The 26,560-nt window shown below is 34.7% G+C and overlaps 1 protein-coding gene and 1 long non-coding RNA gene across 3 annotated transcripts in view; one reads left to right on the top strand and one right to left on the bottom strand.

Moving 5' to 3' along the window:
* Positions 1–26,560, top strand: part of ppfia2 (PTPRF interacting protein alpha 2) — a 264,592-nt gene that overhangs the window by 113,718 nt on the left and 124,314 nt on the right. The window lies entirely within an intron of this gene.
* Positions 10,685–12,590, bottom strand: LOC141333066 (uncharacterized). Its single transcript, XR_012355368.1, has 3 exons — positions 12,237–12,590; positions 11,216–11,500; positions 10,685–10,822 (listed from the first exon to the last, which is right to left on the bottom strand). It is a non-coding gene; the product is annotated as an uncharacterized lncRNA (long non-coding RNA).

Here is a 26,560-nt window from a genome sequence, read left to right as displayed (position 1 = left end):
GTGTGTGTGTGTGTGTGTGTGTACTGGGGATGCGCAGATCTGCATATTGTCATAATCATACTCGGTTGGTGTCCGAACAAGTCAGTCTTAAGTAGAGGTCGACCGATATTGGTTTTTACCGATACCGATAGCTAGGTTGGACCACACTGGCCGATACCGATTAATTAACCGATAGTTTTTGAAAATGGATACTGAACAGCATTAAAAATAGTGATCTACTTTTTTTTTTTTATACTAAACCATACTTTGTAAATGAATAAAAATATTATTTATTATATATTGATAATTAAAGTTATTTCATAGTTCATTAATGTTAACAAATTATCAGTAAATGTTGAAATTAACACACTCTAACAAGGAACAACACTTCTATTCTACAGCTTTCATTAATCTTAGTTGATGTTACAAATGGACTCATTGTCATCTTTACATTTTAACAATATGTAAAATTGCAGGTTCTATGCTTTTTGTTTATATTTCCCATCTTAAAATTTCAATATTAACTAAATATAACCATGCGTCACATTTTCAGTTTTCAATGCACATGGCACCATTTTCATATACATTTTATATAAAATTTATTTTGTGCAAAATTGACTTTATTTATTTTTTTATTATATAAGCAGGCTACTTTTTTAAAACATTTACTTATTTAAAACAAGCGTTATTTAAGTGTCGGCAAGTTTACAGAAAATAGTTATTGTTTTTTATTTTTCGTTTGATTATTACTGATGAGATCACAGACAGTCGCTGCTTTAACAGGCTGCATTCAAACGAATGCACAGATTTATTTCGATGTATCAGATGTTTTGTCCTGCTCTGAAAACATAACTGACTGTGTGTACATCGAAAGTATTCGAAAATCCATGTTCATTTAACCTCATCTGCAAACAAGCTTTTTAAGACGAACAGACACAAAGAGAAACTGAAAGTCCGTCAGTGCGCGAGTTTAGTGCATCTAATAGTACTGCATTACAAACGGCAGAAATGAAGGCATATCTAAAGTAAAACACTGCGATTGAAATCTCACACTGTCAAACAATGCACACGTAGCTCACAGTGCAAATTCTGTGCAAGGAAGCAAGCCTGCCGCGTTTCTGGCGCGCACACGTGCAATGTGCGGGAAAAACACAAGCTCAACCGGACAAAAGTGCAGCGCTGCGTTGCGCGGACAACTCGCAGGTATCTTTCTCTCTCACACACACACAAGACGCGTCGCGTGTAGTTCAAGCAGAAATCTAAAACAGTTTATTTAATCACCAAACGGGCAAATGTTTACATCCAGAAAGATAAAAAAACCCAGCAAAGGTTAGTCTAGACAGATTAAACGGAAAGAGAAAGTACAATCTATATCGTTAATTGCAGCCATTTCAGAAACAATTTCTTTTCTGTTTTACATTTATGTTTAAATATTATTTGTTTGTGTTTTGTTTCAGTTTAATATATTAATTACGAAATAAGTTTGTGTTATTTGTAAATGTCGGACGTGGTATGAATTGGACGAAAATACGCCGGGAGAATTGGAGAGAGTCAGACACAATTTTTGAAGTTCATTTTTATTTGTGGAAAATCCCTCCTTAAACGAATTTCGTTTTGTATAATTTTTTATCTTTATTTTTAATATACATTTTTGTTAATCAGTTATTAAAATCAAATAAGAACAGGAAAATGGCATTGTGAAATAAAGTGCGTAACAAGATGCAAGCCTATGCTTTAAGGGCCTGAAGAAAAGGCTAAAACATAAATTATAGTTCTATATGAAGCATACAGACATTAGCGCTACAGAAATACAAATATTTTGCTGAAATGCACAATACTCAATCTTCCAGCCCAGGGTCAAGTCTTTATGAACATTAACAATGATTTTGGACAGATATGATGTAATGTAAAACTATGGCGCGCTGTGACTCGGAAGGATTCTGTCGGCTGAATGAACACAGTTTGCTTTCTCATGTCATGTCTTTAAATCTACAAATTTGCTGGCTAAAAATATGACTATAAATCAATACAAATATATGGTAACAATCCTGACATTAAACATTGGTCTGTGGCTTAACCTCTACTCTAAGACAGCGGAGCATGAGCACTTCAGCAAAGAACGCAACCCGGAAAAACTATCGGCAAGGGTTTTTGCCGATAACCGATAGTTCGGCCAATCAACTATCGGTGCCGATTAATCGGCAAAACCGATAGATCGGTCGACCTCTAGTCTTAAGGAAGACCTGTATAATTGGGGTCATTTAGGGTCATGTCCTCAATGCTTTGATCAGATGTGTTTCTCATGGGTGTTCATATAGAGTGCATTCTTAAGATTGAGAATACTCAGAGAAGCGCAGAAGAATAGAACCGAATGAAACTTGAGATGTATTCTTAAGTTGCTTTTAACGTGACTCAATATATTAAAAATGCCATCCAATAATTGCAAAAAGCTTTGTGCTTTATTACCTTTTATATTAAACAATGTTCAGCTTTCAAATTCCGTCTAGATTATCATGAGATTCAAAAAATAAATGCTAATTTGGATGCTGATTGTCTGATTATGTTTTCCTCTTTACTACTAATAAACCTGAAGGGTCGACCAATATGTTTTTCAGGGCCGATGCCGATACCAATTATTACAGATCAAGTAGACCAATAACCGATATTTTTAACTAAGATATATACAGTCAAGCCTGAAATTATTCATACCCCTGGCAAATTCTGACTTAAAGTTACTTTTATTCAACCAGCAAGTTTTTTTAAAAAGGAAATTACACAGGCTTCTACCCAAAAGATAATACGTCGATGTACAAGAGGCATCATTGTGGAAAAAAATATTTCTCAGCTTCTGTTTACATTTGAACAAAAAGTGGTTTGTCCAAAACTATTCATACCCTTTGCAAACTGTCACAGTCTTAGGAAAATCCGAAGTTCTGTACCATTCCAAATAGTCCAAGCTGTTCTAAAGCATCCTAATTACTCTGATTCATTAGAAACATTGGGTGTCATTTTTGGTCAAAAAAAACAAAAAAACTTCCTGGTTGAATAAAAGTAACTTTAAGTCAGAATTTGCCAGGGGTATAAATATTTTCGGGCTTGACTGTGTATCTGTTGTATGAATAACAAGGGTTCTGACAAAAAAAACTTTCTTTAAATGCTTTTAAATTATTTTATCTGCAAATCGGTTTTGAAAATGTCCGATACCGACCAAAAAATCCTTAATATTAAAGCAGATAATCGGCCAGGCCAGTAGGAAGGAGAATAAGAACCTATGTTAAAACAACAGTACAGCATCTCTAGATTGGAACATTTTGCAAAATATTTGCACTATACAGTATGTATGGCATTATGTACATCCAGCTGGTTGCTATCGAGAAATTACCTCCTGACAGGGTGATAAGAGGGTTATTCTGTGGATGTACATTATATTGCTTATTACACAGCTACCAGTAAATAATTTGACACGAAATAATGATTTAAGTTGAAATATTTGAATGCAAAGCTTCCATAAAGAAATATATGAAAGCCCATGTCCACCGCTGAATAAAAAAATAACTGATAAAATTAAAAAATTTTATCTTAAATTCTGACTTTTTTTTCTCAGAATTGTGAGATATAAACGTGCAATTCTGAAAAATAAAAAATTGCGAGATAACTCACAATTGTGACTTTTTTATCCGAATTGTGAGATCTTGCAGTTCTGACTTTGTAACAGACAATTGTGAGTTATTAAGTCAGAATTGTGAGATATAACCTTCTGAGAAAAAAGTTACAATTGCGAGAAAAAGTCATAATTGTGAGTTTATATCTTGCAATTCTGACTTCATAACTTGCATTTCCGAATTTATATCACACAATTCTGACTTAACTGATAATTGTTTATCACGCAGTTCTGAGAAAAAAAAGTCACTGTACAAAAACACTGCTTTGTATGAAACAAGAGAGAGTTAATCCATAGAGACATAATTAAATAATTGTACACATAATATTGATTTGAGTTAAAATATTTTATTAGCTAACCAAACGCAAAGCTTCCACAAAGAAAAAAACTGTTCCTAGTAAGTGTATAGTGCTTACTTCAGTTACCCGGATGAGCCTTTGTCAAGTATTCCTTAGTAGAGCCAGACCGATAAAGGATTTTGAAGGCCGATACCGATACAAATATTTGTTGGTTTTAAAATCCGATATTCCGATATATCGCCAATGTTTTTTATTATTTTTTTTTTACATTTCTGAAACACGCAACAAAACAATAACAGATTTCCCTAACATTAGTTATTTGTAGTTATTTATGAGTTTGAACTAACATAATATGTGACCCTGGACCACAAAACCAGTCATAAGGTTAAATTTTACAAAACTGAGATGTATACATCATATGAAAGCCCAATAAACAAGCTTTCTATTGATATATGGTTTGTTAGGATAGGACAATATTTGGCCGAGATACATCTATTTGAAAATCTGGGATCTGGGGGTGCAAAAAAATCAAAATACTGAGAAAATCACCTTTAAAGTTCTCCAAATTAAGTTCTTAACAATGCATATTACTAATCAAAAATTACATTTTGATATATTTATAGTAGGAATTTTACAAAAAATCTGTTTTTTTGGCATAAAAGAAAAATCAATAATTTTGACCCATACAATGTATTTTTGGCTATTGCTACAAATATACCCCAGCGACTTAAGACTGGTTTTGTGGTCCAGGGTCACATATGATAATGCATTTTAAAAAGAAACTTGTTTCTTTTATTTTCACAACAGAACAGAGGAACAAAGTTCTGATAAATGAAATGTATAAAAATAAGCTACCTTATAATTACAATGTCAGCTTGCTTATCCCTTTACCTGCACTTTTTAAATTCTTTCCACCAAGCTACATCAAACCATTTTCAATCACCAGTTGCTGCCTGCCTTCTAAAACCTACTGTTTAGCGATCTAAATCCATTATGTGACTCGTTAATGCTGCGGCTGAACGACAGTCTGCAATGCACACTTGGCGTCATTGGATTTCACACTCGTGTAAAAGAAAAGCGAACTTTTATGCACAAGCTACGTTTGATATTTTTTCTCTGTCTAAATGTTCACTCCTCGCAAGTCTAACTTACATTTTACAATCCAGGGACTGTAACTAGAGATATGCTATTTATAAATACAGTAATCATTACTTTATTTAGGCAGAATAAGTTCGTTGTGGTTTCCAAGCTCATTAATGTTAACGTTAGCGGTCTTCCACTGATGGTGGCATTAGCTTCCACTGATAGAGTTTGTTACTATTACTCTGATCATCTTTGCCTTTACATTAATGGGAGGGTTTGTTTCATGCAGCCAAGAGATGAAGTAGATACCTGTCTTCCTTCGGGGGTATAAGTTACTTTTATTAGTTTTTTTCGGGACGAAATTACATATATTCCTTTTGGAGCGGGCAGCGTGGGACTAAAACATCCATCCCTTGCAGATCTCTAAGATGAAGTTTCCGTGCAGCGGTAGCTTTGTCTTCGGTTTTTACAAAGCGTAGCTACACTTTTGAGCACTTCGCGTGATCCATCTTGTAGTAGACTGATGTTTACATTACCACACAAGGTCCTGGCAGATTGCACGCGCGGAAGGTCCTGGCAGATCACTATGAAAAATTGCACCCAGTAATTGATAAGAGGAATCGACATTTTAATTTTATAAAAAGTATCCGATTTTTTATCTTAAGTATCCAATTCCAGAATCGGAATCGATTTTCGATTCCCAACCCTACCATGAACACACTTCACCGATGATCTCACTCGCGGATAACTGGCTCTCTCTGCCCGACTCAGCGGGTTGCAGGATGTGTGTCGTGTTATACACGAGTGTTGCCAACAGGGACAGTGTAGAGTGCCCTCTGGTGGACAAACTATACAACGCCAACACTCATGACATGGTTGAAGGGTGTTTCGTCCGTTTTTATTTTATTTTTGAAATATTCATTTATCGGCCATTATAAATGCCGATACCGATATATTGGAAAATGCCTAATATCGGCCTGCCGATAAATCGGTCGGGCTCTATTCCTTAGAGCCCTGTAATAGATATTATGTATTTTTTCCTGTTAGTGATGTTTCGTTTATCGTTTAAATATGTCTGTCATGAAAAACAATTTTTTATGACCTCTGTTGACAAACTGAAGTAGAAAAATAAAGTGTTGATGTAAAAATTTAAATGCTTGCATATACAAACTCAGATTTTTATTTAAGTGTTGTTTATTATATCTAAAAAATAAATAGCAGTTGTCTGTTGTTGATTTAAACCTTTATAATATCACAGTAATATACCATCCATGACAGGGTTCCCTGTATAGTTTACAGCATTAGTTGAAAGATTGTTTTCCTTAGGAAAAAAATTGACATGTACTCTACCTGATATACAGTACATCCAATAATTATTGAATTGAAATTGAAATCAAATCAAGAACTTGTGAATCAGAATCAGTTTCATTTGAGAAATCTGTGTTGACTGTCTCACTTCCTGATCCTAGTTTCCCTGTTCCATGCTTAATTTTGTATACATAAACTAGACTTTTAATGGTCTTCTATTGCCATTTTTTTCTCAGTTTTGCCATTTCTTGTTCATTTTGGCTGTTCCAAACTGCAGCAGTCTGCCTACCTAGTACCTAGACAACATTTTAAGACATTATAGGTGCATTCACAATGCAAAGGCTCTTCTGACAGTATGCAAATGCTGCCTTATAGCACAACGTAGAGTATGTTATTTTAGACAAATTGTAAGACAGCATCACATGTATGCCTTATCAATAAGGCAATCCCAAAAATGCCATGAAATGAGTGCAAAATTGTTATAAATGGTATTGAAACCTTGATTATATTTTATTCAGAGCTAAAAAAAATACTTATCTTAAAAATCTACTTATATAGAAACTATTTCACTCAATATTTGTGTTCTAACTGTTTTGTGCTTAAAAACACATAAGTTGTATGGATGGAGTCATTTGTAAAATAGAAGTAGATGGTAATTATAGAGTCATAGGTGATTGACTGAACATGTTGTTAATGTGTAACCCTGTGCAACATTATGAATGACTCAAATTACCCAAGATTCTGTCGGCATGTACCTTTCATTGTGAAACAGGGATACAAAAATTAGCTGACACTTGAAAATGGTCAAATAATGGTTAGTACAACATTAGATGTTGTACAATGTTATCTAATATTGCACCTAACCCACTCTCACAGCATAGAATAAGCACATATGTAGGGCATATGAGAATCAGAACAGCTCTGAAGGGAACCATTAGTAGTTCGGACACCATGCAGATTTGTCCTTTACAAAATCAATATACAAGCTGACAAATGGCCTTCATTATTTAAAATGCTGTAATAAAATGATATGTGGCCTCATTTATTTTTAAGGGGTCGAATTAACTCATTTGGCCGAATGAGACGGATCTTTCCTATATTTTCAGTATCCTTGGTTTTCATTCTTTATTAGCTCCCTATCTTACCCGTGATGCAGCTGCAGTGGCGAGACTGGGGTGTCAGCACATTTGTCATTGTGACTGTAGCTCTCGTTCGGCCGCAAGCTGTGGGTTAGTGTTAACACCTTTACTGCTATGCAGAGTAGCATCCTTGCCAGATCAGGCGTGATGAACATTAGCATTTTAGATATCTCGTCGTCTTTCTTTCTTGTAATGACCTAGATCACGTTTTCTGTAGGACTTCATTCTTGTCATTGTTGTTCAGGATGGATGAGATACAAATGGAAGTGCATCAGTGTATGTCACAGCTCTTAGCTGTTGCTTTTCTATCCAGTGTTCTGCACTGTGGAACCATTTTCATTCTTACCCAAGTTTTTCCCAACCAGTTTGTCTTTTTAGCATGCCTGTTTTTTAATTTTAACCAACATGTGGTGTTCATTTACTTTTTGAAAGCATCGCATGTTAATTGACCATTGCTTATTGAATTACACAAATCTGAATCTTCATAATAGGGATTGTTCTGTTTTGTTGATGGGTTTTAGCTGGATGATATCAGTGTAGTGTTGCTGCAATTGTGAGATAAGATTTAATGGCATGCCGTTAATTTTTGGTAACGTTTGAGCACTAAAATTGCTATCTGGAAATAATTAAAAACTGAAAAAAAAATCTATTAAATTAAATAGTGCACTCTGAAAAAAATGGACAAAATATGGTAAAATATGGACAAAGCCAGCAACTGGGTTGTTTTGACCCAGCGGTTAGGTTACATGTTTAACCCAACCTAGTTTTGACATGGCTATTGTTTAAAAATGACTAAATATCTGGCTTAAAATGACACATAATTACTAGAGGCACCAGCAATAATAAAAAGGTGAACATGTATTAATAAGCAATATAACAAATGTTTATCATTTAATTATTATTTATTCAACTTAATAAAATTTTTTAATTTATTAAACATATGAATAAACATTAATTTCCAACCTATTTGGGTTTTATTTTAAGCAAGAAATCTAGTAATTCTTAAGAAAAAGTCGAGTTCAATAAAACTACCCAGATTTTTGGATTAAGCATTTAGGAGTGTAATATGTAAAAAAAAAAAAAAAAAAAAAAAAAAAAAAAATATATATATATATATATATATATATATATATATATATATATATATATATTGCATTTATTATTATTATTATGTATTTTTATGTATGTATGTATTTATTTATTGTAATTTTTTGTGCACTAGTGTGTATTATTTTGGGAACTGTTAACTGGTCATATATTTTATATTTCAGCTATGTTTTATATTTCAACATTTTTATTCATTTTAATTGTGTGTGTATATATAAATGTTTATTTAATATTTATAATAAATATTAATAGAAAATATTCTGTATGGAAATATATTTTTATATACATGTTGATTTTAATATTTGTTCTTTAATATTTATATTTATTTTTATTATTTATGTATAAGTATGAATATTGTAAAGCTACATTATCAAAAGTATATGTAGTTTATATATTATACAATTTATATAATCTAATAACTTATATAATTTTATTATAATATAATTCATATAGATAAATTACACTTAATGTAATTTATATAATTATTAAAAATAATTAGACAAAATTTTTTATGAAACTAAAATTAGCAAATGAAAGCTAAATGGAGACCATCTGTTTTGTTTATTTTTTAATTTAATTTAATTTAATTTAATTTAATTTAATTTAATCTATGTATAAATATTTCTGTGATTTTGCCAAGTTTATATCACGCAATTCTGACTTTAATCTGCAATTGCAAGTTAAATTTATATCATAATTCTGAGAAAAAAGTCCGATTTGCAAGTTTATATCCTGCAATTTTGACTTTGTAACTCGCAAATGTGAGTTTATATCTGGCAATTCTGACTATAAGTTTACATCACAGCTCTGAGAAAAAAGATTTGCAAGTTTATATCTCACAATTCTTACTTTATAAGTCACAGTTGTGAGTTTATATCACAGTTCTAAGAAAAAAGTCAGCTTTGCAAGTTTATATCTCGAAATTCTGACTATAACTTGCAAATGTGAGTTTACATCTAACAATTCTGACTCTATAAGTCGCAATTGCGAATTTATATCACATTTCTGAGAAAAAAAGTCAGCTTTGCAAGTTTATATCTCGAAATTCTGACTATAACTTGCAAATGTGAGTTTACATCTAACAATTCTGACTCTATAAGTCGCAATTGCGAATTTATATCACATTTCTGAGAAAAAAGTCAGATTTGCAAGTTTATATCTGGCAATTCTGTTGTTATAACTAGCAAATGTGAGTTTATATCTCACAATTCTGACTTTATAAGTCACAATTGTGAGTTCATATCACATTTCTGAGAAAAAAGTCGCACTGTAAAAAATATGATGTGCTATCTACTTAAAAAAAATATGGTAACAATATTACACGTATTATTTTTAAGCAGTTTTTAAGGCCTGATTTTTTTAAGTAGAATTTACTTGAATAAATCATGTAAAAAATCCTAAATTATTTAGCCAAACACATGATGATTTTAATATTATTAGTAGAATGAGCTTTTTTATTTTAAGCAAATAAAACACAAGTTACTCATATTTATTAAGAAAAATTACTTAATAATAATAATAATAATAATAATATTAAAAAAAAACATTTTATAAAGAAATAAATACATAATGCATTTTTGGTGTTAAACATGCTTTTATTCAATATTCAACTTGTATCAAAATGGTAAATGCTATCAGTAAAATAGTCTATAAAACAGCCGTTTTAAGATCTGAAAAACATAAATAATTTGACAATTTATGTCACTGAAATCTTGAATATTGCATATTTGAAATCTTAAATATTGAAATTTTGTGCAAACAACTTTTTTTTGCGGGAATAGTTACATTCTTGACAAAACCTGGCCGAACTTGTGTATAGAATAGATCACATAAAATCAGTTAATCTGTTGTTGAACAAGCTGCTGAATGATCTCAAAACCTAAATCAATCAATCACAGCTGGGCATTTTCACCAAAACTTGGTAACATGAGCTCACTTCACTTCACAATGAAATTTGTCTCTCAAAATTTAACACATAAGTTTGTTTTTGAGTGATTGTAATTTGGGGAAAAACTTACGTCCAGTTCCAAGAAAAGCTTCTGAAAGGCCTCGAGCGTGTGCCCCGTGAGGTTTAGTGCATATGTGAGTCCAAGAAGAATTGCGTTGGCTCTAGCCAGATTTCTCAAGCCAGCCATGACTTGTGCACCCTTCAAGACAATGCTGAAGTACTCCTGGTCATCCTTCTTGCAGACAGCAAATTTCATCACGTGCTGCAGGAGAATTTGCTGCACATCCTCATTGTCACACTGTAAAATAAACAGTGTATTTTATTAAGAAGGTCTGTTATTTATACAGTTATGTGTGCAAGATATTCAAAAATGTTACTCCATTTCTAGATTCATATTTCTGTAACACTGTAAAACTAAAAACCCAAAATGTGTTTCAGTGGACTGTGAAGACTGAAACTACAAAAAACTCAAGTATAGTATGACTTATGACAGACAAGATGTTTTCAGAAATCTTTGCAATGCTATTTTATTGCATTTATATTGCTGACACTAAGTTTGTGTAAACAAACCATGTTTACATGAGGAAAGTAGTCATGTTTAAGCAGTATTTCTCATTTTGTAAAGAAAAACAGAAATGTTAAATGCAGTTTTCTTAAACAATAAACATCTGAAGTAGTTTTAGACACTTACACTGTACTCCTGGATAAGGTCTTCCTCCTTTTCACCTAGGTAATTGACCAAGCAACGGAGGACAACATCTCTTGTCTCTTCTATGTCTTGATGTGGTGTCTCAGGCAACAAAAGTGTAGAAATTAGTAATATTACCCAATAATAATGAAAAATACCAATCAAATAATAATAATAAAAATAATCAAAATACCTGCTGAAAGGCACCCATTTTCTTCTTCAAAATCTGCCCAAGCGTTCCTCCTTTGCAGGAAAATATTGTGAAAAGTTTCTAAATTCTTCATTAATCTAAAAAATGAAACACACAAACACTGATTATAAATATGTTCAGTTGACAACCACATTATTATCTGAGATGGTGTTAAATTACTATACAGAAAATTCAAAATTTCTACCTGGAGAACGTCAAACAGAGCAGGCCAGCGACCTTTAAATTTTATTCTTTGTGGACATACCTGAGATTCCTTCGTGAACACTAATGCCTTATTTACCGCAAAGATGTTTGTATTTTTCGAACGTTGTTTTGCTTCTATGGCTCTATGGCTTTTGCGACTTGCTTTGTGTGAGAGGGCGCCCTCTAACGTCGAGTATGAATGAGAAATTGAAAATAACGCCGGTAAAATCTAATCCTTTTTACAATTTGAAGCGAATATATAAGCACAGAAATACTCTTAGAAGTTTTTAAGTTTAATCATAAAAACTGACCAGTATCTTGTTTGATGCATGGCCACAATTATTTTGCTTTGTGCATTGTAGCCTCTGCAAGTGCACGTGAGGAGTTTTATGAGCTAGATATCAAATTACGGTTCCTATATTTACATCAAATTACATCGCATAGTTGGATACCTTTATTTAAAAAAGAATAAATTCGACGTGGTCATTGTTCCAGCCAGCCAAAATTATCACTGTTGTTCAGATTCAAAAATGAGTCTAAAACTATGTTCCTGTACTAGTGTGAATGTCTTTATTGAAATATCTTTAAAAATCCAAATACATGTAAACATTATTAAGGGGCTTAACTTACCTCTTAACGTTTCGTCTGCTCATTCAAAATGTCGTCCGATCACTGCTGTTGTTGAGATTCAAATGAAGGTGACTCAATCAAAATTGGATTATTGGTCCAATTTTCTTTAAAAAAAATATGAAGCCTTTGTTCCTCAATATTTTTGCCTAAATGGTTCCTCAAATTTAGCCTGAAAATTACCCAAGTTTGCTTAAAAATAGATGTGAAATTTATCTCTTAATTTTATTAGTGAAATGTTCTCAATATTTTAAAAGAAATACAGAAAACCGATTTTTTTAACGAAATATGCACATTATTTTTAATGATTACATCAATTTTTTTAATGAAAATTACAAGCCTCATGATTCATTTTTTACAGTGCGGATTTGCAAGCTTATATCTCACAATTCTGACTTTAGAAGTTACAATTGCAAGTTTGTCACATTTTTGAGAAAAAAGTCAGATTTGCAACCTTATATCTCACAATTCAGACTTTAGAAGTCACAGTTTATCACAGTTCTGAGAAAAAAGTCAGATTTGCAAGCTTATAACTCGCAATTCTGACTTTATACGTGTCAGAATTGTCAGAATTGCAAGATATAAACTCGCAATTGCGTGAAAAAAGTCAGAATTGGGAGATAAAAAGGTTTTTTTTTTTTACTTTTTTATATTTTATTCAGTGGTGGAAACAGGCTTCCACATATTCCTGCAATTGTGAGTGTGTGTAATCTGGGAACATTATGCTTATAGTGCATTTGTAGTTTATACACTTATGCACTGTTAAAAAACAAATTTATCTTCCATATATTTGGCTTATAATCATATAAAGAAGTCCCACATAGGGTCAGTTTGTGGGGGTGTACTAATGCCCCTGTGATAAGAAGCTCTTTAGGTCAGTGGTAAGAATACACTAAAAACTGAAAACTGTATAATAGGACCCAGGGGACAACTTGCATCAGCAAACTGCAGGCAATGAAAGCTGCATGTGGACGATTTCATACACCATCACCCTTCTGAGGTGAGAGATGTGCACCATTAATGAAGAAGTAACTAGCATACTGCATAAAACTCTATCATAGCACTGAAGTGCTTCTCTGAAGCAGTTATTCATCCCTGTGCTGTGGACTTTCATATTTGTAAATAATAAAGCGCACTAAAACCTTGTCATGTTCAATTAAATGAGCACTGGCTATTTCTCCAGTAATGGCATGTCCGTAAGGTCCAAGCAGACTCGTAAAGCTCTGCTGATATGAGAAGTATTTCATCTTTATTTGTTCCTTAAAGCAGCGCAATGCAGAAGAGAGGCTGTTAAAATATGACACAGAAACATTTGCTGTCTGCGGTGATTTATTTAGCTTAGACTTCAGCGGTTCTTTTTTAGCTTAAGAATGAAGCCATGGAGCTGAACAGGGCGTGAGGGCAGCAGAGCTGACCTTTGACCCCTCTGGATGAAGCTGAGATCAGACGGTGTGCTCTAAATAGATAGATTTGGATGTTAACTTGTGCAGCTGGGTAACTTTTGGGTGTGAACTGTTGAATTCAGTTAGTTTCTCTGAATTCGCTATTCCGACCAAGACAAATTTGATTGATTCTTTAACACTGACATACCTTTTCCCTAAATCGTTTTACCCCAACAGCACAGATTTGACATCCGCCCCGAACATTTCCAGAGATTTCATCTGAGCACATGGGGTGTGGGAGATTAGGATGCAAATTGAAGACTGTTGCTTCCCTGTGGCAGCTCGCTGTTAATGGCATTGCCTCAGGATGGCCTGACATTCAGCCAAACGATTCCAGAGAAATCAATAAACTTCTGTGCTGAAGACGTTTTAAATGCCCGTGGCGCTCCCAGCACATTTCATCACTCCCGCTGATATTGCTGCAGCCCAATATGGACGACTACGTCCAGACTGACCTCCATCAGACAATCTAAAAATCCGAATTGGCTCAGGCTAAGCTGGATGGCATTTATTTTACGTTGTCTGCCCAGGTCTCTGTCAATTTGACTTATACTCACTGCTCACCACTGTTTGTTGTGTTTTGAATTTTGTTGCCCCATGTGGGATGCTGGTGTTTAAGGAGGTCTATACTAGTTGAAGCTATTCGTTAGCATTCCTGTTTGTCACAATGGCAGTAGCTTGGCTAGTACACGCTGTTACTCAGAAAAGCCAAGAAGCATTGTGAATATTTATAATATATAATAAGATATATGTTTTTTTCCTGCATGTTCTACATGACTTTTAAACAAACTTAATTTGTTTATATTGAAAAATGTTAACATTAATAATAATACATGTTATTGTTGTTAAAATGTTAAATGTTAAAATATATATAATAATATTAATTAAATGTTAAGAAAAATGTTAATATATAATATATATTAATTATATTATTCCTAATTATGCTGAAGGTTTTCTTTCATGAATTTCTTACTTTGAATGAGGCTCTTTTTTCATCATAATATCTGGACAGTATCTGGAAAATAATTTCATTATTATTATTATTTATAATATTCCAAACTATGCCCTTTTAATGAAATTGTTGACAATATCTGGAAAATATTTAAATTAATATTTTTTTTAAATGAAAGATTTTTTTTATCCCAACATGTTTGTACCATATGACTTTGATTTGGCAACAAGTTTTTAATTTTTTTTTTTTTCAAATATTTTTTATTACAATGTTTTTTATTATTATTAGATTGAAATTAAAAACTAAAATTAATAAACAGAAGTACTTTGTTTTTTGATGTTTTAAATAATGTAGTTAACTAATGTAAACAAATTATTATTTGTTAATATTGAAAAATGTTAACATGAATAATAATATTATTAATAAATGTTAACACTTAATATGTTAAGTGTTAATAATAATAACAATAATATTTATTTATTTATTTATATTATACATACAAGATTTTCCATTTTTTTAGAAAAAATTTTCTATACTATATATATGATTTTCAATACTATATTGAAATTAAAATCTAAGATTAATAAATAGTGTAGAAGTACTGTTTTTTAGTTACAAATAAATTGTTATTGGTTAATATGGAAAAATGTTAACATTATTATTATGAATTAAATGTTAATAAAAATGGTAATAATTTATTTTGTCGTTTATTTTATTTTATTTATTTTAATATTCCTAACCATGCCAAAGTTTTTCAAATATTTTAACCATAGACTGTAAAAAATATGGACGTAGTATCCGTGACGTCACCCGTAGGATTCTGAAGCTCTAATTTGAAGCTCATAGTGGGCGGGATTCGGCCGCGCCATCTTGGAATCGCGTCATCGCGCGTCACTCCCGGATAATCAAAAATGGGCAAAAAGGCGGGATGTGGGTGGAGCTGGTTGCTGAAACCACGCCCGCCTAGAGCGACAGTGGTGACAGCAGCGGCAATCCCCCTGTCACTCAAGTGGCCACGCCCTTAATTATGCTGAACTTTAAGGCTTAATATAACTTAAACCGATGAGTTATAAAAAAATTCACCCCCCTCACAGTTGACATGAAGGGCAAAACTAGCTATATAGACCAAAACCATTTTTTGAACCAGGCTGTAAACATACTTTTTTCTGCTGTAAAGTTGGGCATTTTAACATGGAGTGTCAATGGGATTGACTCCCTTTTGCAGCCAGCCTCAAGCGGCCAGTCGATGAATTGCAGTTTCAGTCACTTCTGTGTTGGTTTCACGAGGGAGACCGGAAGGTTGCCCCTTGATTTAAACAAACATTTTTTTTTGTTAGATTGTTAGATTATTATTATATACTATATTGAAATTAAAAACTAAGATTAATAAATGATGTAGAAGTACTGTTTATTTATTAGTTTATTTTCAATAATGTAGTTAACTAATGTTAACAAATTATTATTTGTTAATATTGAAAAAAATTTATATTAATAACAATATTATTAATACTAAAAATAATACATAAACATACATAATAATATACATAATACCTTGTTACAATTTTAAATGTTAATAATAATTACAGGTTATTAAAATAGTAGTAATAATATTTATTTAATTGATTTAATCTATTTATTTATTTACCTATTTTTTTCCAAACTATGCCAAAGGTTTTCTTTTTGTGCATTACATACTTATATGGAGCTCTTTTTTCTTTATGATATCCGGCTTGACTAACTGCTGCTTTTTAGCAGCATAGCTGTTGTGATTCACTAGCACATAACCAGCTCTAGTTGGCATAAACTAGCCTGGACAAGCATTGAAATGTAAAGTGCTTCTTTTAGCTATTGATGCATTGCAGGAAAGGCTATGCAAATCGAACTCATGTTGGCGATTTTTCTGTAGTATTGATGAGTTCAACTGGCTCTTATCTGTGGTTTGTAGCTGAAATTGTTCGATAAGAAGCTCTCTAGGTCACTGGTGAAAATACACGAGGAGCGAAGAGAACTAGCATCCATTAAAAAGCTGCATAACAGGGCACAGGGGATGACTAACCTCAGCAAATTGCGGGCAAAATGCATTTGCATTAGATTACATTACATTTTTCACAGTTTCTTCACCCATGTTTTGCCCTATTACTTCCCCTAAAAGTTTCAATCAGTATCCAACTGAAATGAGCCCAGGCTTATTCTCATGGGACGCCCATCACTACAAGACTCCAGGCCTGTCAAATTTCAAGATATTTAGTGCCAAGGGACAAACCTGGCATGTTTTTCTGTGCATTGCTGAGCTATTGCTATTGAACACACCCAATGGCGTTAATCGGGTAATAGGGCAACTACAAAAAGGCTTCTGCCGTCAGGGTGAATCGCTCTGTCACAGTCCCACCTTGGTGTCTGTCACTATTCCACCTGCAGTAATGCACTGGATTGACAGAGTCCACACATCCTGCACCAGCTCTAGCAATGGAAAAACAACATCTGGACCCGGTTGAGAGGAAAGATGGATTGTTGGTAAGGACAGAACGTCCCCAGAGGACTCTGGATCCTGAACACAGGTCTGGTTATTATCTCCTTCCAGCAGGTTTGGGTTGAATACAGAGAGCTGACCTCAGCGGCCCAATGAGAAGAGTATGCACGAAGCTCAAGTGTTTTCCAGCCCTCTGAAAATGCACCCATTGTTAGCGCTCGGAAAAAAGAAGACCTCTTCCATCCAAGCACTCGGAGGCTTTTGTAGCTTTTAAATGACTCATAGACAAGTAGAGGATGACTCAGGTGCGGCTTTGTAATGCAAGGGCCTTTTGTGCTACGAACAAGGGGACGTGAGGAAAGCAAGTGGTGCTTGCATCGAGGGAAACCACAGCTGTGAGGCCTCCGGTGATGGTTCCTGAAAGCAATCAAATGTCTGCAGTTTATTCTCGTGTTTATTAAAAGTAGAGCAGTTCTCCGAGTGGTTTCTGGAATCAGTTGTGCCTGCGTTAATGAACATTGACGGAAGACCTGCTGTCTGAACGTTTGGGTTTGTCAGTGAACCACAGGGGACAAATTAGTCATAGACTTGCTAATTTTGAAGTTCTTGGTTGCTCACTGAGTAATATTCACTGTACTCATTAATGCTAGTGTTTTGGCAACAGACACTTGTAACTCTTGATCATTTTAAATGGATAGACCCGGAAAGCAAAACTGTCAGCATTTACTCACTTTCATGTTGTTCTAAAGATTTGTTCTTTCGTGTATACAAAAGGAGAGGTTTAAGCATCTGCGGTCTGAGGTGGTTTTGGGGCCCTGGAGAAGTTTTGAAGTGAAATGATTGGCCATTTTCTAAAAAAATTGTTGTTTTACCTTTTTTGTAAAGGGTGTTTGACTTTCTTTGCATGTTCGCTTTGTAAACACTGGGTCGGTACTGACGCATATATCACGCATGAGCTTTGCCTCGTGATTATTTATACTACAGGGCCGTTGAATGCTTGAATCTGATTGGCTGACGAACGTTCTAGGAGGTGTGCATTATATTCAGGGAAACGCACGGCGAACGTAGTTCCAGGCAGCTTTAGACCGCAGTGCATGTCTATATCACTTCGCCATACGATTTCAGTTATTTCAAAGGTCCTTACAGCCCAAAACAGCAAAATAACTAAAACCCACAATGACACTGGGCAAACTAATAAATACAGTAAACATCAGAATAAAAACGACAGATTATTTCCATGTTTTTTTCCACAATATTTTACGTTTTATTATGTACGGAAAGCACAAACTCTATTTCTCTCGCCCTCTCTCACTCACCTCACAGACGCACACACATAACGTTACAGTTTGCACTCGTGTTAGCATTCGCGCTAATGTTGTTAGCGCTGCTCTGACGATTAACAACTTAAAAACGACATGACAGCTCTCACACGCGAGGTAACAACGGCGTGGTCTTGAAGAAAATGAACTTAAAGGGATAGTTCACCCAAAAATGAAAATTTGATGTTTATCTGCTTACCCCTAATGCATCCAAGATGTAGGTGACTTAGTTTCCTCAGAAAAACACAAACGAAGATTTTTAATGAAAACCGGTGCTGTCTGCCAGCCTTATCATGGTTGTGGATGGGCACCAGACCTTTAAAAGTAAACAAAAACATGCACAGACAAATCCAAATTACACCCTGCGGCTCGTGACGATACATTGATGTCCTAAGATACGAAACGATCGGTTTTTGTGAGAAACTGAACAGTATTTATATCATTTTTTACCTTTGATACACAGCCACGTCCATCTGTCCTGTTCACGAGTTTGGCATCAGTCACGTCACATGTGCACGCGCTTCTGGCGTAGAATACGCAAACACCGTAAGCGATCTGTCGCATGAATACGACACAAATTGTTTACACAGAGCACAGAGATTGTGGGTATAGCGGCTATTCAAAATGGTAATTACTTGCGCGTGTCCTGGTTGTTTAAACCGATTTAAAGCTAAAAGATTAAGTTTGCTTGCACAAACTCATCCGGGACTTTTCACTGATTTTCCCTTACGGCGTTTGCGTATTCTACACCAGAAGCGCGTGCAAACTCGTGCTCATGACAGATGGACGTGGCTGTGTATCAAAGGTAAAAAATGATATAAATACTGTTCAGTTTCTCATAAAAACCGATCGTTTCGTGTCTTAGGACATCAATGTATCGTCACGAGCCGCAGGGTGTAATTTGGATTTGTCTGTGCATGTTTTTGTTTACTTTTAAAGGTCTGGTGCCCATCCACACCCATGATAAGGCTGGCAGACAGCACCGGTTTTCATTAAAAATATTCGTTTGTATTTTTCTGAGGAAACAAAGTCACCTACATCTTGGATGCATTGGGGGTAAGCAGATAAACATCAAATTTTCATTTTTGGGTGAACTATCCCTTTAAAGTTTAACTGTTAGTAGAGGCGATGCTGCCAGTCACCCGTGAGAGAGGTAAAGTCATGCACTTAGTTTCTCTCCCTCACTCTTTCCGTCTGTCTGCTTGTCTGTCGGTCTGTCTACTGTCTAAACTTCATTATTAACGGCATTATTTTGCTATCAACAGCCCAAGCGTCGTTACTAGTTCTAAAATGACGTTTTGGAACTAGCAACGAAGCTGTTGAATGAGCTGCGTAAGAAATTAATCCTACTCACAATAGCGTTTTAAGGATAAAAAACGGGACGAATGTCTTGAAATATATCATTTGATCGATGTCTTGAGGTGTGGTAACTGTAGTATAAGCGGAATAATTGACTTCGGGCCGTAGAATTCTACGAAAATAATGCACACCCGAGGTGTAACGGCCACTCCGCTTCGCGTCGTGACCGCATCACCACCTCGGGTGTGCATTATTTTCTAAGAATTCTACGGCCCGTCGTCAATTATTCCTTACATAATGTGTGAAGTCAAGCTAGTGCAAGACAAGCATTTGTGGTTAAAAAGTATATGTTTTTTGTCTTTTTTTAGAAAATGACAAATCGTTTCACTAGATAAGATCATTATTCCTCGGCTGGGATTGTGTAGAGCCCTTTGAAGCTGCATTGAAACTGCAATTTGGACCTTCACCCCATTGGTTCCCACTCATGAACTCATGAACAAGTCCACTATATGGAGAAAAATCCTGCTGTGTTTACCTCACAAATCTTAATTTCTTTTCAACTGTCGCAATCGGTTAGGAGACACACAAGAACTATTGACATTAAACCTGGTTCAACTTGTCTTGATGCGCAAATGTGATATAGCAGTAATGACATTAATCATGATTTTAACAAATTTAAATTTAAATTTAGTGTTATTACTACACATGATTGTGCTGTAAATAATCCAGTGCCAGTAATAATCTGGTTTGTTGTGAACAGTTCAACTGCCTGCTGTTCTTCATAAAAATATTTCAGGTCCTACAAATTCTTTGGTTTTTCAGCATTTTTGTGTATTGAAAGCCTTTCCAACAATGACTGTATGATTTTGAGATCCATCTGCATATGCAACTATTACAGAAGGTTCAAATGCTCACGGATGCTTCAGAAGGACAAACAATGCCTTAAGAGCCGGGGGTGTAAACTTTTGAACAGAATGAAGATGTGTACATTTTTCTTATTTTGCCTAAATAGCCTGTTATTTTTTTATTTAGTACTGCCCTGTGGAAGCTACAGAAGATACTTTTTCCAAAAGACAAAATAAGTTACATTTACCCTGATCTTTAAATTCAAAAGGTTTTCACCCACGGTTTTTTTTTTATTGCGAAAATGTACATAACAAGACAGGGAACAACATATTATTTATAGTATAAATAAAATACTATAAATAATTAACATAAATATTATACTTCCAACAATATAACAGGTATAAGGGAAAAGAAATTGAAAAATAACACTCAAATAAAGTATATTAAAATAACTATTTGGAGATAGAGAGGCAAGGAGTTTCAGACTTTCTATTTAGATTTTTAAAGAACTTAAAACTCTGAAACATTTTTACAAACTCACAAAGAAATACATTAAAGGAGGGCTTACATTTTTTTCCATTTACATGTATAAATATGATATTTACCCAACAATAAAACAAAGTTGACAACGTCTGAAAAAGAGAATTTAAATCACACTTAAAAAAGAAGATATCTTGTATAACAAATTAAGAAATTGTTACCATTTTTATTGATAACCAGCTATGAAAGCAACTCAGAATTTAGAAGTAACCTCAGAGCCCTCGGCTTTTAATGCATCGTTTTTCCTTCTGGAGCATCAGTGAGTGTTTGAACCTTCTGTAATATGCATATGAGTCCCTCAGCTGTCCTGAGTGTGAAAAGATGGATCTCAAAATCATACAGTCATTGTTGGAAAGGGTTCAAATACACAAAAATACTGAAAAAAACAAAGAATTTGTGGAACCTGAAGGATTTTTTTGACGAACAGCAGGCAGTTTAACTGTTCAGGACAAACAAGGGACTCATTTACATTTACATTTACATTTATTCATTTGGCTGACGCTTTTATCCAAAGCGACTTACAATTGGGGAGAACAGCAAGCGATTCATCCTAAGAGTCAGATCGAAGCGGGAAGTGCTCGAAAATACTCATGAACAGCGATCACTAAACAACAACAACAACAACAAAAACTCTCACTCCAAACAAATCTCTAGTTTAAGTCTAGGTCTTGTCACCATTATTTTGCCTACTAAATACCAAAACTTTGTCCAAGAGCAATCAATTTCATATATTTTGTTGCTCAAAGCCTCAGTTTTGATTTCCAGTCTATTTTTCTCAATCTTTTTCCTCACACAAAGTTATTTTGCACTGCTGGTTACCCAGCATGCGTTGCCGTTACTTGAAAAAACGTATTGTTTAGCAACTTCATTCAGAGATCTCAAGTCAAAATTGTTTGGCTGGTTTGAATTTAGCAAAACATAGCTGTCAAGCTCCTCTCAGCATGAGACCTGCAAACTCGACATGCTCAAAAACAGTGTTTTACAAGCTATTCTGAAGACCTTCAAGGTCCTCATCATCTTTGAATACCCCCTGGATCTGACATATCGGTGAATTAAAATTTCCATCCCGTGCTTACAAATAATTTTCATCAGCAACAGCCAAAGTTATGCCACTGGCATCTACAACGGTACAAATTTCCCTTGTCTCAATATATAAACAATGCATCAAATCCCGAAGCCAACGATTATTACAAGAGGGATTTGTTCTTTACACTGTTAATTATTTGCTTTCATGGTAAAGCAGAGCCGCTAACCCATTGCCAACTGTTGCAATTAAGACCCTTTTATTAGCATCCGTCATACATCGCATTGCAAATTTATGGCTGTGTATTAATGCTTCTCATTTTGTATGTCTTTTTGGAAACCCAGGAGCTTTCAGAGCACAAGTCTACACTTGGTCCATCATTGAACACTTGCTTCAAAGACTAGCGTATCTAGTGCAATAGAAACCTGATAAATAAGATACAATATATCATTGCCAGCCTTGTCGCTCAATATGCGTTCTTATACCTGTGGGACTAGCTGATTTGTGTTTGTTTTTTAGTGAAGATAGTCTCGTACCCCTGAGCTAGCATCGAAAAACACAGAGAATATTTATGGGTTGGCAGTCAGAGAATTAGAGTCAAAGCACCTTTCATTCACCATAGCATTTAGCCTTTTGTTGTCAATAATTCAACAAACAATACTTTGAATATTTCATAATACGGAGAGCTATTTATAGGTGCATCTGAGCATGTTTTGATCACATAGTTAGTGCTTTTCAGATGCAAACTTCTTTTTTTTTTCAAAACCGATAATAAACATGAACCCATGAACCTCTGCATGGTACAAATTCATCTATGAATTATTTAGCGTTGAGGGCTCAGTGGGTTTGGATTTGAATTTCTTCTCTGCTTTCTGCCTGTTTTTTTTTTCTAATGACACTTGTATGAACTCAACTTTGAACATTAACACATTTATTTGAAGGGAAACGCTTAATATTCCTGTGGAGTCTGGCGGTTGTATGACTTTGTAGTTGGTTGCTTTTATCCCCTTGCATTTGAAATCATCAAAATGACTTCAGTATCATAAAATACGGTCACAAAATTACGTTTTCTGAAGTTATATTATACCTTTGTGATAAAAGACAGAATTTTAAGATATTATTCTCTGAAAATTATCCTCTCCAGTGAGCTGAAGAAATCCTAGTGATTGCATCGAGTCATTGAAATGGATCAGTCAGAAGCGTGAATGAGCTGTTTAGAACTTATTTTACAAATGAAATGAAGCACTTCATAGAAAGTGTTCACAAATTAGCTACTTCTCTCAAGAATTGATTCTTTCAAATATAACTAGACTACAATATAGTCATAGCTTTGCATTAGATGAGGAAGGCCATACTCTGTTTTATGATTAACTGGCATAAAATGACTGAAATATGCATCTTTGTGTCTGTTACAAGTTGTAATCTTACACTCTTGGACTGATCCAGCACTTGACCCTCATATACAGACATTACCTAATTCAGAGTCACTGAATTATTCATAAACATGTTTACTGTGCAGCAGTGAAAGAAAACGCATTGGGAATACATTCTAGAGACGAAAGTGAGACAGTTGCAGAGGATTACTGTTTTTAGTATTATCATTTTAGTTATTTTAGTTTTTTATATGGATAGGCTATGCATATATGAATACATTTCTGCGTATTTTCAGTATGATTAAAGGTGGATGTTTCTCTTTTAGTCTTGGTACTTTATTACATTCGGCTAGCCAATGTGAAGGGTGTGCATGTGTATGTGAAAACCTGTGAATTGCCTACAGAAACTGACACACAGGATGCATTGTATGCAAAAAGAGGGAGATGAAAAATGCTTTAGATGACACAAAGTGAGAGACAGTTTGATTGAGGTGCAGAGGAATGAATACAGTAGAACTGTGCCGGTGGCAGAGATTCTCTGGAGATTATGCAGAACGTGTTGTAGACATGCCTTCTCAAAATTGCAATGCATCATAACCACATGGATGAGGAGAGATAGTGTTTGGACATTACTTTGTGTGTCTAGAGAAAACCCACAAGCTCTGTTTGTTTGCTCTTGCCAATTATGCTTTCTGTTAGTTGGTGACAGTTGGGCTGGGCAGTATAGCTAAACTAATCTCAATATTAATGAATTAGCTCTGACTTTTTTTTTTTTCTTCGAAGAAAGCAAATGTAATTTGAACCATTTGTTGGACTATTGTTGCCACATACATAAAACTATTTAAAGGGATAGTTCACCCAAAAATGAAAATCCTGTCATTAATTACTCACTCTCATGTCGTTCCAAACCGAGAGCCTTCTGACCCTGCATAAACAGCAATGCAACTGACACGTTCAAGGCCCAGAAAGGTAGTAAGGAGTAGAGGTCTTCACGGGTCCAAAAATTCGTACCCGAACCCGAAGAGACCCGTAAATGTCCTGGACGGAACCGACCCGGACCCGTATTTTATTTTAAAGTGGGACCCGAACCCGTGAAGACCCGAAATATACCTTAAATGTACTAGTTGGACCCGAACTCGGCTGGGAAGACACAGACCCGACTGTACCCGATCGGCACATATTGCACAGCAAACTGTTATTAACTATAAATAAGTTGCGAAGGAAAAAAACAAAACTATTTTGGCGTAAACTACTGTTAGTAGCGTTGCATACAGACCTCCTTCAGTACATTTACATGTTAGGCTGTTCTTCTCTCTTGCCGACAGAAAGACCCTTTTTAATCCACTATTCCAGCTTTAATTTAGGGCAGGCTACTCGCGGTCACGGTCGGTGACCAATGACCATTGAACTACAATAACGATAACCTTCTTTTGCAGATTGTAATAAAGACTCGGCGCAAGTGTTTTATTTATTAGTTAATTTATTATTTATTAATATTATTAATTTATAATTAAACATTTTTTTTTCCAAAAAGGCACAAAACAATGAATGCGGTAAACTTTACTGCGTGCATCTTCAATAACCTTCTTCAGTAAGATAAAGCAATACAAAACATATGTTTAGAGCTCCACCTAGTGGTCATCTTATGAAACTTAAAGGAGGAATTCGCACGTATAGCACGAGACAGCTTGATAGCGTAAATAGCTTATTCTGAAAAGAGTGTATTTTTTCCACCATATTTTCTATTATCACTGTGCTCTCTGAGCCGAGCCTGACCAAAAAATTAAAATATAACAAGATGGTTCTTCCGTATTATTATAAACGTAAGAAAGAATGCTATGTGTACTATGGCAGAGTAAAAGCAAAGTCCCTTTAAGGCCTTAAAGGTATTCTATAGTATTTGGCAGAGTTTCTCTATGGCTCTGGTCTTTGGTAAAAGTCGCCAGCTCTGGTTGCCATAGAAACATTTCATGCGCGTTATTTTAATGCAGTGTAAACATCACAGACAACATTAATGTGACTGTTCATTTTCGATCTCATATTTTGTTGCTCATGTGAAATAAATAAATGTGCAAGGCTTTTTATTTCACATCACTCCTGAAGGAATCCATGATCACCGTCACCGACCGTCCGTTTACGTTAACTCCTCCTGCGCTCTGCTTCTCGCTGCTGCGGTCACGCGACACGCGTTTTTATTTATTTATTTAATCTTCTTCTTTTTTTATTTCCTTCTCACACTTTTCTTATCATAATTTTACAAGATGCAAGTTACAAAATACGTGCAAAGTGGTGACTGACACTGGAAGGTGCGATGTTCTCCGATCGACTCGGGTATTACACACAAGTTAAACATACCCGGGACCCGAAGTAATAGATTTGGACCCGACCCGGACCCGGCTAACCATTTAAAATATAGACCCGAACCCGTACGGGTCCCGGGTCGGGTCCCGGGTCCTCGGGTCTCGGGTCCTCTGTGAAGAGCTCTAGTAAGGAGTGGACATTGTTAAAATAATCCATTTGACATCACTGTTTCAACTTTATTATTATTATTTTTTTTTGGGTGAACTAACCAATACTATTTTTTTGAATTTGAGTAAATATCCATTTAAATAAGGATAATGAAGGCTGTTCAACCCTGTATGATTTACTGACTTCTGAAGAAAACCAAAAAGATATAATAGTGAAAAATGTTGGGGTCTAAACAACATTGGATCCCATTGAATTTTATTGTATGGACAAACAACAAACAAATGAATGTATAAATAAATAAATCAAAATATATATTTTTAATACATGTGTGGAACAGTTGAGTAAATTAGGACATTTTAATTTTTTTTGGTAAACTATTACTACTTTAAATGTAATGCCCAGCCCTTGTCGTCGATGTTTTTGTCTGTGGTATTCTACCAACAATCTTGCAAGCTCTAGTTTTAATTTCTTTCATCAATTGGTCCTTCGCAAACAGCTTGATTGGCAGGCGATCTGACCAATCATAACTCAGAATGACCCATTTTTTCTAACAATCAATCCAGACAGGTGAGTAGATTAACTTTGGTGGACTT

This window comes from Garra rufa, chromosome 4 (assembly GCF_049309525.1).
Source record: "Garra rufa chromosome 4, GarRuf1.0, whole genome shotgun sequence".
Classification (NCBI taxonomy): Eukaryota; Metazoa; Chordata; class Actinopteri; order Cypriniformes; family Cyprinidae; genus Garra; species Garra rufa.
Note: the sequence above shows the minus strand (reverse complement) of the source record. Positions and strands in the feature narration are given on the sequence as shown.